At 47.5% G+C, this 18,397-nt stretch overlaps 2 pseudogenes; both read right to left on the bottom strand.

The window, feature by feature from the left end:
• Positions 1–855: 855 nt before the first annotated feature.
• LOC113832530 lies at positions 856–2,311 on the bottom strand (annotated as a pseudogene).
• Positions 2,312–9,063: 6,752 nt separating this feature from the next.
• On the bottom strand, positions 9,064–15,915 carry LOC118237713 (annotated as a pseudogene).
• Positions 15,916–18,397: the final 2,482 nt, after the last annotated feature.

The following is an 18,397-nucleotide window of genomic DNA, read 5'->3' as shown; positions in this document are numbered from 1 at the left end:
AAGATAGGCAAAAAGCAAACCTAAGCTATAAGTCAGCAAAAACAAAAGAACTGAATGTTACTCGTAATAACGATTTACTTACGAATCAGTGGTGGACTCAACAATTGAGACAACTCAATGTAGCTGGCCCAGGAGCAGAATAAAAGGGACATACAATTATCTCAATGATTATAGAGAAAAATCTATTGAACTCAATATTTAGTATAAAAACTCCTATTTAATTCATAGATAATTTCTTACATTTGGCCACAGACATCAGTTTAAAAAGTCATTAAATACTATGCTTAGCCAGTATGTTGTGAGATAGACCTATAATCAGTGTTTGGGAGCTGAGGCAGAAGCACTAAGTGTCTGTGGCCAGCCTGGGCTATTTATGGATACCATATGTTGAACACCACTAAAACAAAACCATAGCAGAAGCAGGACGATTAGGTCAGGGTCATTCTCAATTACACAGAATCCCAGGGCAGCTTGGGGTAGAGCCTGTTTCAAAACAAAATCCCAACAAATCAACAGACAACATTTTCTGGGCCTTGGTGGCGCATGCCTTTAATTCCATCACTCAGAAGGCAGAAACCGGTGGCTCTCTGTGAGTTGGAGGCCAGTCTGCTCTACAGAGTGAATTACAACACAGCTAGGGCTATACAGAGAAACCCTGTCTGGAAAAAACAAAACAAAACAAAAAAGGACCATGCTTAACAGAGAAACGTGAAAATTTTTCCCATAAGACCTGTCAAGAGTCCTCACTAGCAGAAGTGGGAGGTTATCCTGCAAGAACATAGAAAATGGAGGCTCAGAGAGGAAACTCGTATTTGAAGGAGTCTACTCATTTTCTGTGGCAGGGTGCTAGACTTCTCAAGGGCTTGGGCGACAAAGAGTCATTGGGACTACACAGCTGCAGGGATTGGAATATGGACAAAGGGCAGTAGGAAAGTAATACTTAGAGATGGAGTAGATGAGAAAGCCATGGTTTGTGACATTATAAAAGGAGACAGTGCCAGCCTCATAGTCTAAGAAAACCCCTAAGTGGTGAGGTGGCACTGTCATAGAGACGAGCAAGGAGGTGGAGGAGTCCTCATAGGCTCTGTACTCATGCTTATGCTGCAACCCAATCACCCAGTATCCGCTCTGGGGCTGATACCTGGAGTAGGCATTCTTCTTGCCCAGATACTGGCTGAAAGAGAACATGGGTTCCACCGGGTTACTGCATACACCCAGGATCCACGCAGTCTTCTTGGTCACATCTGTTATTCTTTTGTTTAAAAAGAAGAAAAGAGAAATATTGAGACAGACATATTGACTATAAGTTTATTATAAGGCCCGGTAGAATGGGGAGACTAAGAAGAGGAACAGGGGTAAATGGCTGACCGCCATGGCCGGTCGCCATAGAGAGACAGAGGGGGAAACAGAGAGAGGGGACACAGAGCAGGAACAGGGGGAGAGAGAGAGAGAGAGGGCAGGGGCCTATCTTTTAAAGGGGTCCTCTACCTGCGTGCAGACTTCTTTCCCATGGAACCTTGGGCTGACCAGGGTATTGCCTGAGTGGATTCCACCAGGTAACAGGGGCAGGCCAGCATAATGCCTGAACCTTTCAACATCCACCTCCCAGTAGCAGTTTCCTGAGAAGTGCTGAGAGCCCAGGACACTACAGTCATAATGTTCCTCCAGACAGGAAGGCTTGGACAGCTTGGCACCCACAAATCTTACCTGTCTCTGCTTTTTAGACAGTACAAGATTTAAATTAGACGTCTGTGGATTCAGACTCACGTCCACCCAGTACCTTTGGACGTTTGTCAACTCTCAAAAGACTAGAAGCATCTTTTTCAGATGCGGGGCTCGAAACAAACTTTTCAGCTTGGTGGGGAGAGCTTGAGGGTTCCTCAAGGTCCAAAACTGACTCCTTTTTGTGACATAACTCACATGCTGCAGCAGCTCCACTGTGGACCCCTGGCACCGGTGCTCCAGATCTGAGATGAGACCTTTCAGTGACTGGCTCTGATGGATCAGGTCATCCCCGCCTTCTCTATGATGCCTCAGCCCCTTCTCTTCTACTTCCAGGTTCCTCAGTTCCCTCTGCTCCTCCTGGTCCAGGTTGCTCCGCTGCTGCTTAAACTCGATCCGGATCCGGCGTCTCTCAGGCTCCACCTGATTCTTCCAGGATTCCCTCTCCTCTTGGATAAGAGCTTTTAGCCGCTCGGCTTCCTGCTGCTCCTTCCTCAGCTTCTTCAGAGACTCCTGGAATCTCCTGGTAGTCCTTGGTCACCTCCTCCGTGAGGAATGTGAGATGACCATGGTGTTCCTCAAGAAGCATTATTTCTAGGGATGCCTTGGCTACAATTTCTAAGATAGCCCTATTCTACCACAACTAAAACATTTGGTATTTCGATGTCTTTTCATACCTTTTGGAGATTGGGGGGGACCGAATATCTCTGTTATGGAATATTCTGGGTCCAAGGCTCTGGCTGCCAGTGACTCCAGGAAGCTCCAGCCCACTATTGTATTGTTAATGTCAGCAGGGCTACTCTTGTTTACCATGGCCTCAGGGTAATATGCCTCCTTATTTGCATATCTATGCACCTAAGCATCTGAATAGGCCTGCACCTGGGCAGGGAGATCAGAGGTTTGAGTAACTTGTGAGGACAGAAGTTTAGGAGTTAAGGGGCCAGCAGCCAGAGCAAGAGAGAGCAGCTAGGGAACAAAGAGAGAAATGGTTGCCTCGTGGTATTAGCAGGACGGTTAAGAGACACCAGAAAAGTTGGCTAATAAAGAAATGACTCTAGTTCAACAACATGGAACTGAGAGCTCTCTGAAGATGACAAGATGCCTGTATTTGATCTTTATCGCCGTTGGGTTGCTGGGAGCTTCCAGGTCCACACCCCCCACTCAGGCTGGACCTCATGGCTGTCGTGGGCTAAAGCTGAGACAAGTCAGGCCATGACAGGAGATCACTTCCCTTACCCAACCTTAGTGTTATAGTCAAAGCACTCAACATTGGGTGTGTACAGGATCCATTCTTCCATTGGTGCGGATTTGATCTTTAAGGACTCATGCACCTTTTCCCATTTACATTGGCATTTTCAAAAGCTAGAGATTGAACCAGTACATGTCTAGCTTTTAGATCTGATTCCCTACCCATATTTTTGTACAGCTTTCATCAATCTTTGCAAAAAGTCACTGAAAGATTCCTTTGGGGCCTTGTCTAACCTTAGTGGATGACTTATTTTCCCAAGTTCTTGAATCTGGCCACTGTGTGAATTATGTATAGAGAGGAATGTGCTTATAGAAGCAATGTTGTGGTAGGCACTACCTGAAGGTTGTGGGTGGCTAACTGTTTTGAACCCAAGCACATCAGGAGTTTGAAGCCTGTGGAGTTGGGCAGCACCTAGAGGCTGTTGTAGAGAGGCTGCAAGAGGAAAATCCCAGACTTACTCTGAGGCTGCTCTGGTGGCAGCAAAGCCAGGGGCAAGCAGCTACATTGTGACTTTTGTGCCTGAGTTGGATGCTAGATGTGTTTATCTAATTACCAATAAAAGCAATTCAAGCAGATCCTGTGGGGCCTGGGGTCCAACATCTCCCAATAGTGTTTGAGGGCTAAGGGTTCAGAGTCACAGGAGATGGACATGTATGAAGGGCAAGGTGCCAAAGGATAGACAGAACTGTCCCATGTCTCCCTAACTGCATCCTGATGGGGAAAGTCCTTCTGTGTATTTGTATCTCTTACGTTAATGAATAAACACTGACTGGCTGATTGGCTAGGAAGGAAGTGATGTAGCTGGAGAGAACCAGAATACAAGCAGGGACAAACAGGAAATCCCTCTCTTCTCTGCCAGCATGCTGGGCAGTCCGTGGAGGACACCAGAAAAGTAATAGGTCCCCGGACCACGCTTCAGTAAGACAACATGGAAATACTTAGACTACTAGAATAGGGTTAATTTAGACAAAGCTAGCCAAATAAGAAGCTGTAGCCAATGGCCAACAGAATCCTAATGTTTTGTGTGGTCATTTGTGGTTGATGTGGCTATGTGACCAGGCTGGCGGGAAGAGCTCACATTACAGCATCCTGTGTCCACAGAAAGGCTAACAGGCTGGAGCTCAACTACTGCCCTCCTGTTTCTGTCTCCAGACCAGAACGTTAAGGCTGGTGTGTAGGACTTAGTAACATCTCCTGTTTCCATAGTGTCTTCAAGCAGGAGGGTCTTTCGCCCTCCTGTCTCTCTACTTTGGTTCAAATTGTAGGATTAATTTCAATTCTGTGCGCCTATTACAAAAACATTTGTGCATGGGAAGTCTTCCTACTTGAAGTGGATATAACGGTATTTCTTGGGTTTTATTTTCTTGGGAAATGAGGCTCATCTGGCCTTAATTGAACATAGTGCAGCTGGGGCGGGGGTAAAGGCTAGGCACATCATTGCTAAGAAAGCTCATCTGACTAGATTATGTTAGAAAGAGCCCAGGGAAGATGAAGTAGCCAAGTGTCTCCCGAGCCACAACTAGGTCTAATGGAAACTCCCCTCGTGGTGATGGCACCACGACTAAGTATCAGGCAAAAACCTGGAGATTTAGTTAAGATGTCAGATGTCCAGTTGTTTGTGCTAGGAGAATGTGTGTATGCCTCTTTTGCAGGGAGGGAGCAGCCTTATATAGAGACTTACCTCCCAGTGAAAAACCCCAGGTGTAAGAGGTCGTGTTTTTGATGCCAGTGGGGTAAGGCCAGGGCTGTAAGCCATGCCTAGAAAACCAGATGAACCTGTGAGTATTGTTTGCCAAGCAACTCAGGGAGACCCCATGGGCTGGGGCCAAACATCTCCCAGCATCTCTACCAACAGCCAGGACCCCTAGTTTCCCCAAATGGGCTTCTTCCTGGTTGGTTTGCCTACTGCCTGTGGAGAGTGGCTCGGGACTCTGAATATTGGGGGGGGGAGGTTAGTTCCCCTTTATGAAGAGGAATCTCAGACACTTTGGCAGGGCTCCAGCCAAGATCTTCACTGAACCCCCAGGAGTCACAAATTGGCAGTGCAGATACATGGTCATGATGGGGCCACATTCCAGATGTAACCACTGGTCATAGGTCTTCATCTTCAAAGCTAACGATCTGAGGGGACAGCCTAAGAATCTTAGGTTTCTTTACAGATCTCACACTGGGAGCCTTGCTCACTGAGGTAGGAAGTTGTGTTCAGTTGGAGATATTTTTAATGACTTAGTAAATGCTGCCCACCATTTCCTGGCTCCAAAGTTCTTACATGCCACTAGCTATTTGCTGCCCCAGGGACTGTGACTGGCAGGTAAAAACATACTCCTATTATGACAGAGCACACGTTACAGGACTGCTACTTGGGAATAGTGCTTAGGAACCAGGATCTCGGTATGGTAACTGACCTCCGTGTTTGGGTTCCTGTAGGCGTCATTAAGCTTGCCTGTAGGAAGTCTCCAAGAGAAGAGGAGGTGCATAGACTTCCTGGGAGACGGGTTGAGACATAGGCTCCAGATGGGAAGTGTGAAGAACCTTGCTATTCCTTCAATCTACTGAGGCAGAGGCTGTCGGTGCTGTTAGTCAGGCTGCCCTGCTGTCTTATCTCTACCTACATCTTCCAAAGTCAAATGAACATTTTTAATGCATAGCAATCTTCCCTTTTCTGTCTGATTCTCAGGCTGAGACCTCCAAATTAAGGTGAATGTGCTGACAGAGTGCTGACTCATTCCACAGTGAGACAGACTAAGAATGACAAAGCCGGGGTTAGATAAACACTCGTCAAAGATGTCCACTTCAAATTCAGTGTCCATTCATAGAATTCCTTAAGATGCCTCATGAGATGCTAGGAAATCTCTCTTTACCAGGGCATGTAACATTTTACATATTCCAGATCCCACTAGCCTTGACTCCTCCACACTCAGGGACCTGACTTTGGTCAGAGAGGAGAGTTGGGATAGTCTCTAAGTACATCATTAAAGCTAAAGGCATTAAGAGTGGTCATGAGGTCAGCAGATAGAGCTCATTCATTGGGTTGGAACATTTGGTCTAGAAAATCCCTGGTGTCGGGTTCATTCCCCTGTTATGGCTCAAAACTGTTAATACTGTTCCAGTGGATATAATGTCCTAGCCTTGGTGGATACTACACGCATAGCACACAGATAAGCATGCAGGGAAACACACATAATACAAAGGTTTTTCAAAATGGCTGCATTGAATACTGCTACAATGTATTGGAGGAAATGGCTTAAATTAAGACTTGGCCATTCAAACTGCTAGAGAGCTCTCTATGACATGAAATAGAGCAATTCAGGATTTAATCACCTGATGGCGCTCATTCAGTGAGATATTAGAATTCCAAAATTGCAGACACAGGGAGGTGTAGTGTTTGCTCCATTATTCACATGACTGACTGGTCTATGTTAAAATGAATCACCAAAGGTTGCCATTCAAGTCAGAATGGTCACTCATGTTGCTTGTGATGAAGTCTCCAGAGATTATGTAGTCATTAGGTCAGCCTTCATGATCTATTTAACTGTACGTTACATTTGGGAGGTGGTTAACAAAAGGAGGGGCCTGTCCAGAGGAGCAGGGTCCTGAAGGTATGCACTTGCAGTATCCTGCCCAGGGCTCTTCCTCTGCTCATTTCTGTTTTCTCTGACCACCATCGGGTAAACTGCTCCACTCTGAAGATATTCTGAACTTTGCTGGGAGTAAGTTTTCCCAGCCTAGGATTTGGAATATGAACAGATAGTCCTTGTGAGTCCCCCCTCTCTGGGGCTCTAATTCTCTCAATTGCCAAAATGTCCCAGCACCTTCAAAAGGTGTTGCCCCACCTAGGGTCAGTGCATTTGGATTCGGGTCCTTCAAGCATCCTGATGACCATGCATGAGGAACCAAATGGATGGCTGCTGTGTAATCCATGCTCCCAGCTGCTCTTAGAGAGAACAGCCTAGGCCTTGGTCAGAGGGGCAAGAACCTACCAATTCTTGCTTTGCTTCCTGCTCAGCTTCTGTGATTGAGGGCTCTTTGAGGGGTGCTGATGATCATTTTAATTTATTGCTTTAAATACAACTGTAAGAGGGTACAGTGAGGCCTGTACCCCACAAGCGGTGGTAACCCTGGTGGTTGCTGTTTCCCTCCCCTCTGCTACCGCTTTGTGGTCCAGGAGCTGCTATAGCCTGGGATGGGGCCATGCCTTCCTCTCCTGAGGCCCTGTACCTCGTCTTCCAGCAGAGGGTTTGAGTAAGGATGGATGCTGTGGAGGACAGAGCCTAACTGGAGAGGTCCAAGCCCTATTGACACAGGTCTTTCCTTAGGCCACAAGGTTTGGGCTGGTGGCCCATTTCTATCATGCTGCCTTAATAAAGATTCCAGAATAAAACTTGCTTTGGCTCTTGCAGTCCCTGGGGCTGTGTGTAGAAGTAGGGAGGCACAAGTCAGCTGTCTCAGGTAGGGAACATTTCTTCTTAAAGGCAATGTGGCCCACTTTACCTGTGCACTTCTACAAGTTATGGTTTAAGGAGTGATCACCATGCCCCAGAGGGCTCATGGGAAAACTGGACAGTTTTATATAAAACAAGAATTTTGCTGTACTCTGGCATGGTGGCCTATTCCTGTAATCTTTGGTGGCATTCACAGGGCAGAGGAAGTTGTTCTAGTCTAGCCTGTGCTACCTGGCAAAATCTTGCTTCAAAACCCAACGGGGACCGCACTAGTGGCCCAGTAGCTGAGAGTATGGGCTACTCTTGAGAGCTAGGATTTGACCACAACCATCAGTAACTCTAGTCTCAGGATCTGATGCCATGCAGGCACAATGCTCATATACATTAAAAAACAAGCGATGGGTGGGGCAGGAATGTGTCTGGAAATGCTTTCTCTGTTCCCATCTGCAGTACTGCAGAGAGGTAAACTGGTAGAGACGTGGCAATACGGTGAGTCATTTGGCTTGGCTGAGCGAGGTGTACTTTTCTCTGTCATTTACCTCCTGTTTCCAAGATGAACTAAAAGTGTAAGCAAATGCGAATGCCTCAACAGATTGAAACTGTTTGCAGATACATAAACTGGATTGTGACAGGCATACTTTTTCAAAAGCAAAAGTGTAGCAGAATGACTTGGGAGTTGTCAGCTGTGATGCAAATGGCTGGGACATGGATGTGCCCCCCTACCCCAAGATAGGGTTAGTTAGTCCTGTATAGTCTGTATACTTAGTCCTGGTTGGTCTCAAACTTAGAGATCCATGCCTGGCTGCAACTAAAATTTCATACACATTTTAAGCCATTAGAAAAAGATTGCTCTTTGTTCATCAGCTATACAAATAGGCACTTGACCCTGGTTTGTTAACCAGTCTAAAGCTCTTGTTCAGAAAACAAGGAAGAAACCTACTGGACTTCTGAGTTTGCTGTTCTCCTCCCAGAGGGAGGGCCTGCTCCTGTCGCAGTCTCCACTGAGAGCAATATGGCGACTACAACCTTTCCAGGAGAACACCAGCAGAAGCTGGTGATCTGGCAAAATAGCCCATGAACATGTCATTGGTAGGGAGTGTGTGTGTGTGTGTGTGTGTGTGTGTGTGTGTGTGTGTGTGTGTGTGTGTGTGTGTGTGTGTGTTCCTCTTTGTGGAGAGGAAGGGGAGTCTAGATAGACCATTGTGAAGAACAGGGTAGGTGAGAGTTCTATGGACACTAAGAACCCACTCCTCTGAACTGGGAACAGAAAGAACCATGAATGACTCTCACCTCTAGCTACAGGGGAGGCAGGAACCTCCAGGGACTGGACCAAAACACAGAGCTTCAATAAATAACTGACCCCAGTGAACTGACACAGTAACTGGAGAGAGCAGCCCTCATACCATGAACCAGCTGGGTTGTGGGAGTGCTGACATCAGGTAACTCCAGTTAGCTTTCAGAAGTGAACAGGGACCAAAGCCTAGAATGGCAGAGAAAGCCAACCAGAATAATCCCCCTGCCCAGGACTGGAGCCACAGATGCCGTCGTAAGCCTTCAGTGCCTTGACCTAGGTCTTTAACTAGATCGTTGGTCACCAACTGGGTTCTTGGTGTCCTCCTATCTTCCCTGGACCAAGACAGTTGACTGCTGTCATTCCATGGTGACAGGAACATCTTCCACGTCTCTGGGGACTGCACTCTGGAGCTCACGTCTGACTTCCGGAGACAACTGTGGGTGGGGCTGCAGTCAAAGCAGTTCCAGGAGGGCCTCCTTCTGGTCCGTAGCCAAGTCGGCCTTGTAGCCTTGTGCCAAAGTCAGGAGGCACTGGTGCCAGAGCACAGGCAGCTGGCGCTTCTCTGTCCGGAAGCCCAGAAAATGGTAGACCAGGGCGTCTAGCACCCGGTATGGCAACGCATACTTCTTGTCTAACAGCAGGCGCAGGAAAATGCTGTTAGCACCACTGTATTCCATCTCAGCTATCTTCAGCATGGCCGCACTAGGAGGGAAGGTGGAGTTAAGGACTTGTGGAGAGACGCTGGACAAAGTGTCTCCCCAGACTGACCCTAACCTAGAGCATTCCCAAGGTGTCACCTCATCTCCTCATTATTACACTCCTGGGATTCATTCTCTTTACTGCCTGTCTACATCCATCTCACACTTCTGCCTCTGACCAGGATAGCAAACAATCCCTGCATTCAACTATAGAGAGTGTGTCTAAATGTCTCAGCACTCCACCATTTATCACACCTTTTTCCTAGGTATCCATTCATTCATGCCGTCATTCACTAAATTCATGCCGTCAACAACTATTTACTGAACACCTACTATGTGCCAGGTCTTTGGATCCTGCCCTCGAAGGCTTCTATTCTACTGGAGCAATCATATACCCGCTGGCTTAAATAGCCACAGACTCTAGGTAATCATAGCTCATTCTCCCTTCTTGCCCTCCTGCCAAAGTTCTGGCCTCTCTACTACATGACTCTCCACCGACCTCACCAACACTACCTGGAGTGCAACACAGGGATGGAGCACTTAGTGATGATGCTGCCCACGATGATGGCTTCTCGGAGGGTACATGTGCCAGACTCGCACAATGGGATCGGGATTCCTAGGCAGAGTCATATACAGGGACTTTTAGTACCCAGCAAGCCCATCATCTAAGGACCAACAGTGGAGATAGCCAGTTGCCAAGCAGAGTACTGACCCTTCCTTTCTCTCCTATTTCTGGGTTTTTACCTTTAAACCAGGCTCCAGGTTTGAACAGGGCTTTCTTGAGTGCCCTGTAGAGGTGACCGTTGAGTCGTCTGTATTGCCTGATATCATCTCGTACTCGGGGAAGCAGGACAAGGTGGTTAAAGCGCTGAGCCATCCGTTCTTTTAGGTTTGAGGCAAAAATCCTAGCAAGGTGGGAGTTTGCAAGTCACAAGAGAGTCTGGCCCTGGCCTTTTAAGTATCACCATGCATGAGAGAGGTTTTAGAGTAAGATATGGGGACATCACATCAGAGAGGGGTATGTGAAGTGGTATGTGAAAGGTTCAGGCATTATGCTGGCCTGCCTCTGCCACCTGGCGGAATCCACTCAGGAGGTACCCTGGTCAACCCAGGGTTCCATGGGAATTAAGTCTGCATGCAGGTGGTATAGAGGACCCCTTTAAAAGACAGACCCCTGCCCACTTACGCTCTCTTCTCTTCTCTTATGCTCTCTCTGCCTCTCTATGGCAAACGGCCATGATGGTCAGCCTTTAGCCCTGTTCCTCTTCTTTCTTAGTCTCTACTCTGCCAAGCCTATAATAAACTGGTTAATACGTCTTAGTCTCCTGTCTCATCTTGTGCCTTTTCTTCATTTCTAATTTAAGCAAAAGAATAAAAGTATGCACACCACACCCAGGTCAGCTTAAAGAGGAGCTACTTTGCCTGCAAGTATGTCTGTGCACCATATATGTGCCTAGTACCCATCGGATTTCCTGGAGCTAGAGATGGTTGAAAGCCTCCACGTGGGTGCTGGGAATTGAACCCAGGTCTTCTAGAAGAAGAAGTGCTCTTAACCACCGAGCCACCTCTCCAGACCTAGCATTTTTCTTTTGTTGGTTTTTCGAGACAGGGTTTCTCTGTGTGTAGTCCTGACTCTACTGGAACTCACTGTGCAGAACAGGCTGGCCTAGAACTCACAGAGATCCACCTGCCTCTGCCTCCTGAGTACTGGGATTAAAAGTGTGCCCTACCATTGCCTGGCCCCTAGTGTGTTTCAGACAGTGCTGTTGCTTAGACCCATGGCCTCTGTGCATTATTTAAGCGAGGCACCTCAAGCTTCTTTCCCAGTCCAGTTTTTGGCTGGCTACTCTCCTTTCTCCACCATGAGGGACCTGAGGTCACCGGAGAATTCTCAGAATTCTCGAGCTACTCTCTCACACCAGGGCTGTATCCTGGAAGCTATGTAGGCCCTTCCCATAGAAGTCTACCACAGGACTTTGTCCTGAAAACGCAGGTGGAGAAGTTAAGGGAGTAGTAGGAACAAGTCCAAGGGAGAGAGCCATGGGCTGGCCAATGACATGGCTGAGGGAGGAAGAGTCTACCCACCACACCCTAAACCACAAGTCAGCCACCCTGGCCCATCTACACTACCTGGTGGCTTGATACATAGCAGCTGCAGTCCAGGCCTCAGGCTCAGTGACATAGAGGATTTGTTCCCAGTTGGACAGTGCAGGGATGATCTTAAAAGCCGTGGGCAGTTTCCCACTTTGGTACTTGGATAACACCTGGAGATGAAGGAGGCAGAGCCATCAGCACCTACGGTGAGGTCCTGGCCCCATCCCTGCATTTTCATTCGCGGCCTCACTTATCTTCAGAGCAACCCAAAAAGGCTCATTTCTCAGGTGACCAGAATTTAGTGACTAGACCCTGAGCCCACTGGTTCTGCCTCAGTCCTTTTCTGTCCTGGCCACCATGGCTTACTCGTCGGGTGCCATGTGTGAGAGGCTTCCTGTTAGGATACCCCACCACACATGCCCTCACAGTCCTTACCTCTCGGACTCCTCTGTAGACCTCCAGGACCCGGGGGTCCAACTGAGGCATAGGGAAGCCCGACACCTCTGACATGACCGTCTCCACCTCTGTCTGCTTCTTGGTCAGATTCTCCATGATGATGTCAGCCAGAGTGCGCCTATGGAGACAGAGGGGACAAGGGTGAAGAACTAGGGTCACTCTCCAGGAAGCTCTAAAGTCCCCTCACCCTATTCATGAAAGGAAGGAAGGACGGACAGACAGACAGACAGACAGACAGACAGACAGCCATAGTGGCACGAGCCTTTAAGGTCAACACTTGGGCAGATCTCTGTGAGGTTAAGGCCAGTGTGGTGGTCGTCATAAGGAATTCCAGGTCAGCCAGGACTACGTAGTGAGACACTGTCTCAGAGGAAAAAAGGAGCCACAAAACAGTCCCCAAACAAATCAGGAATGCTGCACAAACTAGCATGTCACCCTTGCACAGGGGTCACTCTAGTCTGTGATATTGTTCCAGTTTTAGCATAATTGCTGCTATAAGCTCCTCAAACTTGATTTTTTTCTTTTAAATTTATTATGTATAGTATTCTGCCTGCACGTATGTCCAAAGGCCAGAAGAGGGCACCAGATCTCATTACAGATGGTTGTGAGCGACCATGTGGTTGCTAGGAATTGAACTCAGGACCTCTGGAAGAGCAGACAGTGCTCTTAACTACTAAGCCATCTCTCCATCCCCTTAAACTTGATTATTATTGCTGTGTGCTCATGTGGAAGTCAGAAGACCACTCTATGGAGCTGAGTTTTCCTTCCACCTTGAAGTGAGCTCTGGGGATTGAACTCAGGTCATCAGGCTTGTGCAGGAAGCACTTCACCTGCCTGGCCATTTTGCTGCCTCACCCTTTTCAGCCTCTTTAAACAGAAGCCATCAAATGAGGATTCAAAATTACAATAGCCTGAGGCTAGAGAGACAGCTCAGTGGTTAAGAGTACTTACTGCTCTTGCAGAGGACCTGGGTTCAGTTGCCATTATCTGCACAGTGGATGTGACTCCTGTTCTCATATTCTTTGGACTTTCATGGGCACTAAGAATGCACATGACATACATACATACAGGAAAAATACCCATATTCATGAAGTAAAACAAAGAAAGAAAAATTTAACATATTACCATCATAGCAGGTTATAGTCTGCTAATGGCATCTTTAAGGTCATTGACACATACTTAAAGTTGCCCCTCAGTTGGAGGTGATTAGCTCAGATGAGGCCCTGGGTTCTAGCCTCCAGGCAACATTGTTCAGACTTCCAGATCTGTGTCCTATCTGCAGAACAATGTTGGCAGAAGGCTGCCTGCTTTTTTTTTTTTTTCAAGACAGGGTTTCTCTGGGTAGCCCTGGTTGTCCTGGAACTAGCTCTGTAGACCAGGCTGGCCTTGAACTCAAGAGATGCAGCTGCCTCTGCCTTCAGAGTGCTGGGATTAAGGGTGTGCCACCGCTGCGTCTGATGGGCGGTGCTTTTATTCCCAGACACAGACAGAGGCCTAAAACTCAGAGGTAAACAATCCAAATAAGGTTTTAAGGCATTATTGGGGACAGGGTGAAATTTCAACCTCTAGTTTGGGTGCTTCACAGTCTCTTTCATGTGCCCCAGGTTATACCGTCTGACAGTGTTTCACAGTCCCTCCCATGGGCCATAGTTAACATGTTCTGATGGCTGTGTTCCCAAAGACCTTGCCCTGGTTCTGAAGATGCCAGCACCAAGAGCCCAGAAACTCAGAGCCCCCTTTCTACTCTCTTGTCACTTACAGCGAATCGAAGAAACCCAATCTGCTAAGTTTGTCAGAATCATGAAAGAGCAGATATGAGGTGGGCCCGGGAGCCCTCTGGGGATAGGAACATGAACCAGATTCACACTTTGTGAACTCTAGTAGAGCTGTCAGAATCCATCTGGGAGGGCTCTTCTCAACATTCTACACACTCAAGCCATAGTCCCCTCATCACTTCACATTCGTGATAAGAGACGGACTGTACCACACTCTGAAGAACTGAGAACGGCCACACGTTCATTATTCAGAATCAGAATAAACTGAATGAGGGCCCTTTGCCCTAAACTTATTTCCCCACCCCCCACCAGGCCAGATACATCTGCCCAAGAATTTGATCACAGGCAGCCTAAATACCTGCATGTTTTAGAAGCAGCAATTAAACTAAATGGGGATGAATTTGTGGTTCTCTCTGGAGGCAGTTTTACTCCTGGGGTGATATTTGGCAATGCCTGGGATAATTTTTCATTATCACTACTGGTATCTAGAGGGGATACAGCTGCAGAAGATCCTTAGGTGCTAGCTTCCACCCAGCCCAAATGCCAGGGCTGAGACCGAAAGCCCTGGATTAAAGGGAGCCTAAAGTCAGAGAGTAACATGCCAAGAACAAACTGGGTAATCCAGGAAGTTCTCCATCAGAGGGACAAAAGAGGAGCTATCTGGAGTCTGGGTCGGGCCCACTTAGAAGGTTTGGCCCAGATGGTATTCTGTAGCTGGCAATGCTCAGACCAAAGGCTGGCCAGGAACTAGCTTGTGGGAACTTTCTACCAGGATCTACTGTCCCAACTCTTAAGTCCTACCTCATAGGAGGGTTCTTATTCATAAACATTCCAATGGCCCGTTCATCTTCAGGGTCCACAACCACCTCCTTGGTGGTCCACTCCGGTCATTTTGGCTGCCTTTTCCAGGGTGGGCCATTCCTCATCCTCATCCTCAGATCCATCCTGGGGCACTCCCAGCCCTAAAGAGGGAAGACAAATGATAAGCATGGGGTTCTGAGTCAGTCCACTTCTGCCATGGACTGCATGCCCAGGGTGCTGGAGATACACATGTGCACAAGGAAGGAACAGACAGTTACAAACTATCTTTCTGCCCCCAGAGACTTGGAATCTTGAGAGATAAAATACAACACATGAAACAGAGTGATGCTAGTAAAAAATGGTTGACACCTGTAGGGAGCCGTCCCTGCATTCTCCATTACAATGATGGCGCCTGAAGGCACTGAATGTAAATTATTGCGCAGGCGCTGGGTAATTTTCCATTTCCTTGATCTCTGCCTATTCCATGGCGTCATATGGCCTGATGAGCTGAAGCCAATCATAGGGTGACACGTCCCAGGCGGCGGCTGCCAGCCTTTATTAGGGGACGGGATTCTTGGCTCGGGGTCTCCGCTCTGGTAAGCTTATGCTCTCCTCTCAAGACGCATTAAAGCTTTCCTGCAGAAGGATCCGAATGTCCTGTGTGGTTCTTGCTGGCGAGACTATTGCGCGGGACATCTGGTGCCGAAACCCGGGAACTTGTTAACATCGCCGGCACTGCGGAGACCCCTCTAACGGGGCGGATTCAGAACTACAGGGTGGTAAGTTCAGAGAGGTATGCTTTATTCTGACACCTTCTTTTTTGACTTTGCTTTTAATTTGTCACCACTATGGGATGGATCAGTAAAAGCCTTAATTCTAGTCTTTATTCTTCTTTTGTTCACATTGGTCTTATATTATGCCCACCGTGGCTGATGTTCCAGTTCGAGACCAAGCTTACCCCAGGTAGCCTCCAGCATAATGGGCTCTTCAAAACAGAGAGACCTAATTAAAAACTGTCTAGAGATTGAGGCTTGCCGTCCCATGATAGCAGAGAGTCAAAAAACGCTTAAAGAGGTACAGGATAATATATCAGAAACCAAACGAGATGAGAGATTAGGAGCTCAAAAAAGGAAGGACATGTCTAAGGAAAAAGGCCCTCCCCAGGATACAAAAAAAGGGGGAGAGAAAATAGGGAATAACCGGTCACACCCCGATAAATTTAAGAGAAATAAAGACTCAAAACCTAGCCTCTACCCTACAATGAAACTAGAGGCCTTGGAGCTGAGCAGCTCAGACTCTGAGATTTTAGACTCTAGCAAAAAAACAGAGCTAGAGCAAGACAGATACCACCCTGATAGAAAAGTGAAAGCAAATATGAGGCCATCGCCTGTTAATCCAGCGGGTGTACCTCCATCAGCACCCCCATTATTTGGTACCGACTCCTTTTTACCATTAGAGGAGCGAAGGAAATTGCAGATGGCTTTTCCAGTCTTTGAAAATGAGGGGGCGAGAGTACATACTCCCGTAGACTATAATCAGATTAAAGAATTGGCTGAATCAGTCCGGAAGTATGGGGTCAATGCCAATTTTACAACAATACAAGTAGAAAGACTAGCAAACTATGCTATGACACCCACTGATTGGGAGACAACAGTAAAGGCAGTGCTCCCCAATATGGGACAATATATGGAGTGGAAGGCTCTTTGGTATGATGCAGCCCAGGCACAGGCAAAGGCCAATGTCACAGCAGAAAATGAAAATCAGAGACAATGGACCTTTGAAATGCTGACAGGACAGGGGCCACATGCCCTCAATCAAACTAATTACATTTGGGGCGTATATGCCCAGATATCAGCTGCCGCCATTAAAGCATGGAAGGCATTGACAAAAAGGGATAAATCAGGTGGACATCTTACAAAGATAGTCCAGGGGCCCCAGGAGCCATTCTCAGACTTTGTGGCCAGAATGACAGAGGCCGCTAGCCGGATATTCGGTGATGCAGAACAAGCCATGCCTCTGATTGAACAATTAGTCTTTGAACAAGCAACTCAAGAATGCCGAGCAGCCATAGCCCCCCGAAAAAGTAAAGGTTTACAGGACTGGTTAAAGATCTACAGAGAACTCGGAGGGCCACTTACTAATACAGGCTTGGCCGCAGCCATCTTACAAACCCAAAGGCGCCGAATTATGTCTGCCTGCTTTAACTGTGGAAAAACAGGGCACCTTAAAAAGGACTGTAGAGCCCCTAAAAAGACTAGGGAAATGGAGCTGTGCAGGCGCTGTGGAAAAGGTTATCATAGGGCCAGCGAATACAAATCTGTGCGGGACATAAAAGGTAGGCTTTTACCCCCTAGGGAGGAACCTAAAGCGTCCCAACCAAAAAACGGGCCGCGGGGCCCATGGTCCCAGGGCCCTCAGAAATATGGGAACCAATTCCAGAAAAGCAACTCAGAGAAGGAAGGGACTCCCGAGGACACTCCGGAGTGGACCTGTGTGCCGCCTCCGACTTCTTATTAATGCCCCAAATGAATGTTCAGCCGGTCCCAATCCAGTCTCCGGGGCCTTTACCCCCTGCTACCATTGGGCTCATTTTGGGCCGTGGTTCCTTGACCTTACAAGGACTCGTTGTGTATCCTGGAATCATAGATCCATATCATAAGAAAGAATTCCAGGTCCTCTGCTCCAGCCCTCGGGGCATGTTCTCCATAAAGCAGGGAGATAGGATCGCACAATTAGTGCTATTGCCCTCCCCTGGGGATAGAGAGAATTGCACCTCCCAAAAAAGAGCCTTGGGCTCTACCGGTAATGATTCAGCATATCTGGCCATACCCCTAGATGAGAGACCAACTATAAAATTATTGGTTAATGGAAAAGAATTTAAGGGGATTACAGATACAGGGGCGGACAAAAGCATCATTTCATTACATTGGTGGCCGAAATCCTGGCCTACTATGGTTTCATCTCATTCTCTTCAAGGCCTTGGATATCAATCCTCTCCAGCTGTTAGTGCTGCGGCCTTGGTCTGGCGGAGCACTGAGGGCAGGCAGGGACGCTTTACCCGTTATGTTTTGCCCCTCCCAGTAAATCTGTGGGGGCGAGATGTGTTACAAGCCATGGGCATGACCCTGACCAATGAGTATTCCCCTCAGGCATCAGCTATAATGACAAAAATGGGCTATGTACCAGGAAGGGGCCTGGGCAGAAGGGAGCAAGGTAGAATAGAGCCCATTGAACAAAAAGGGAATCAAAGTAGAAAAGGACTGGGTTTTATTTAGGGGCCGTTGAGGCTTCACGACCCATACCATGGAATACAGAGGACCCGGTATGGGTCTCTCAATGGCCATTATCCTCTGAAAAGCTGGAAGCAATCACAAGACTTATACAGGAGCAAGAACAGTTGGGGCATTTAGAAACTTCCACTTCTCCCTGGAACACCCCAATTTTTATTATCAAAAAGAAATCTAAAAAATGGAGATTGCTCCATGACCTGCGGGCTATTAATAACCAAATGCGCCCTCTGGGCCCTGTCCAGAGAGGCCTCCCTTTGCTCTCTGCGCTGCCCCAAAATTGGAAGCTTATTATTATAGATATTAAGGGCTGTTTTTTCTCCATCCCCCTCTATCCTCGGGACCGGCAAAGGTTTGCCTTTACTGTTCCCTCACTCAATCATATGGAGCCAGACAAGAGATTCCAAGGAAAGGTGTTGCCACAAGGCATGGCTAATAGCCCAACTATATGCCAAATGTATGTCCAAAAGGCATTGGAACCTGTTAGGAAGCAGTTTACATCCATGATTATGATTCACTATATGGATGATATTCTTATCTGCCATAGGAAGATAGAGGTCCTGCAACAAGCCTTCCCCA

The sequence above is a fragment of the Cricetulus griseus genome (assembly GCF_003668045.3).
Source record: "Cricetulus griseus strain 17A/GY chromosome 1 unlocalized genomic scaffold, alternate assembly CriGri-PICRH-1.0 chr1_0, whole genome shotgun sequence".
NCBI classification, from domain to species: domain Eukaryota; kingdom Metazoa; phylum Chordata; class Mammalia; order Rodentia; family Cricetidae; genus Cricetulus; species Cricetulus griseus.
Note: the sequence above shows the minus strand (reverse complement) of the source record. Positions and strands in the feature narration are given on the sequence as shown.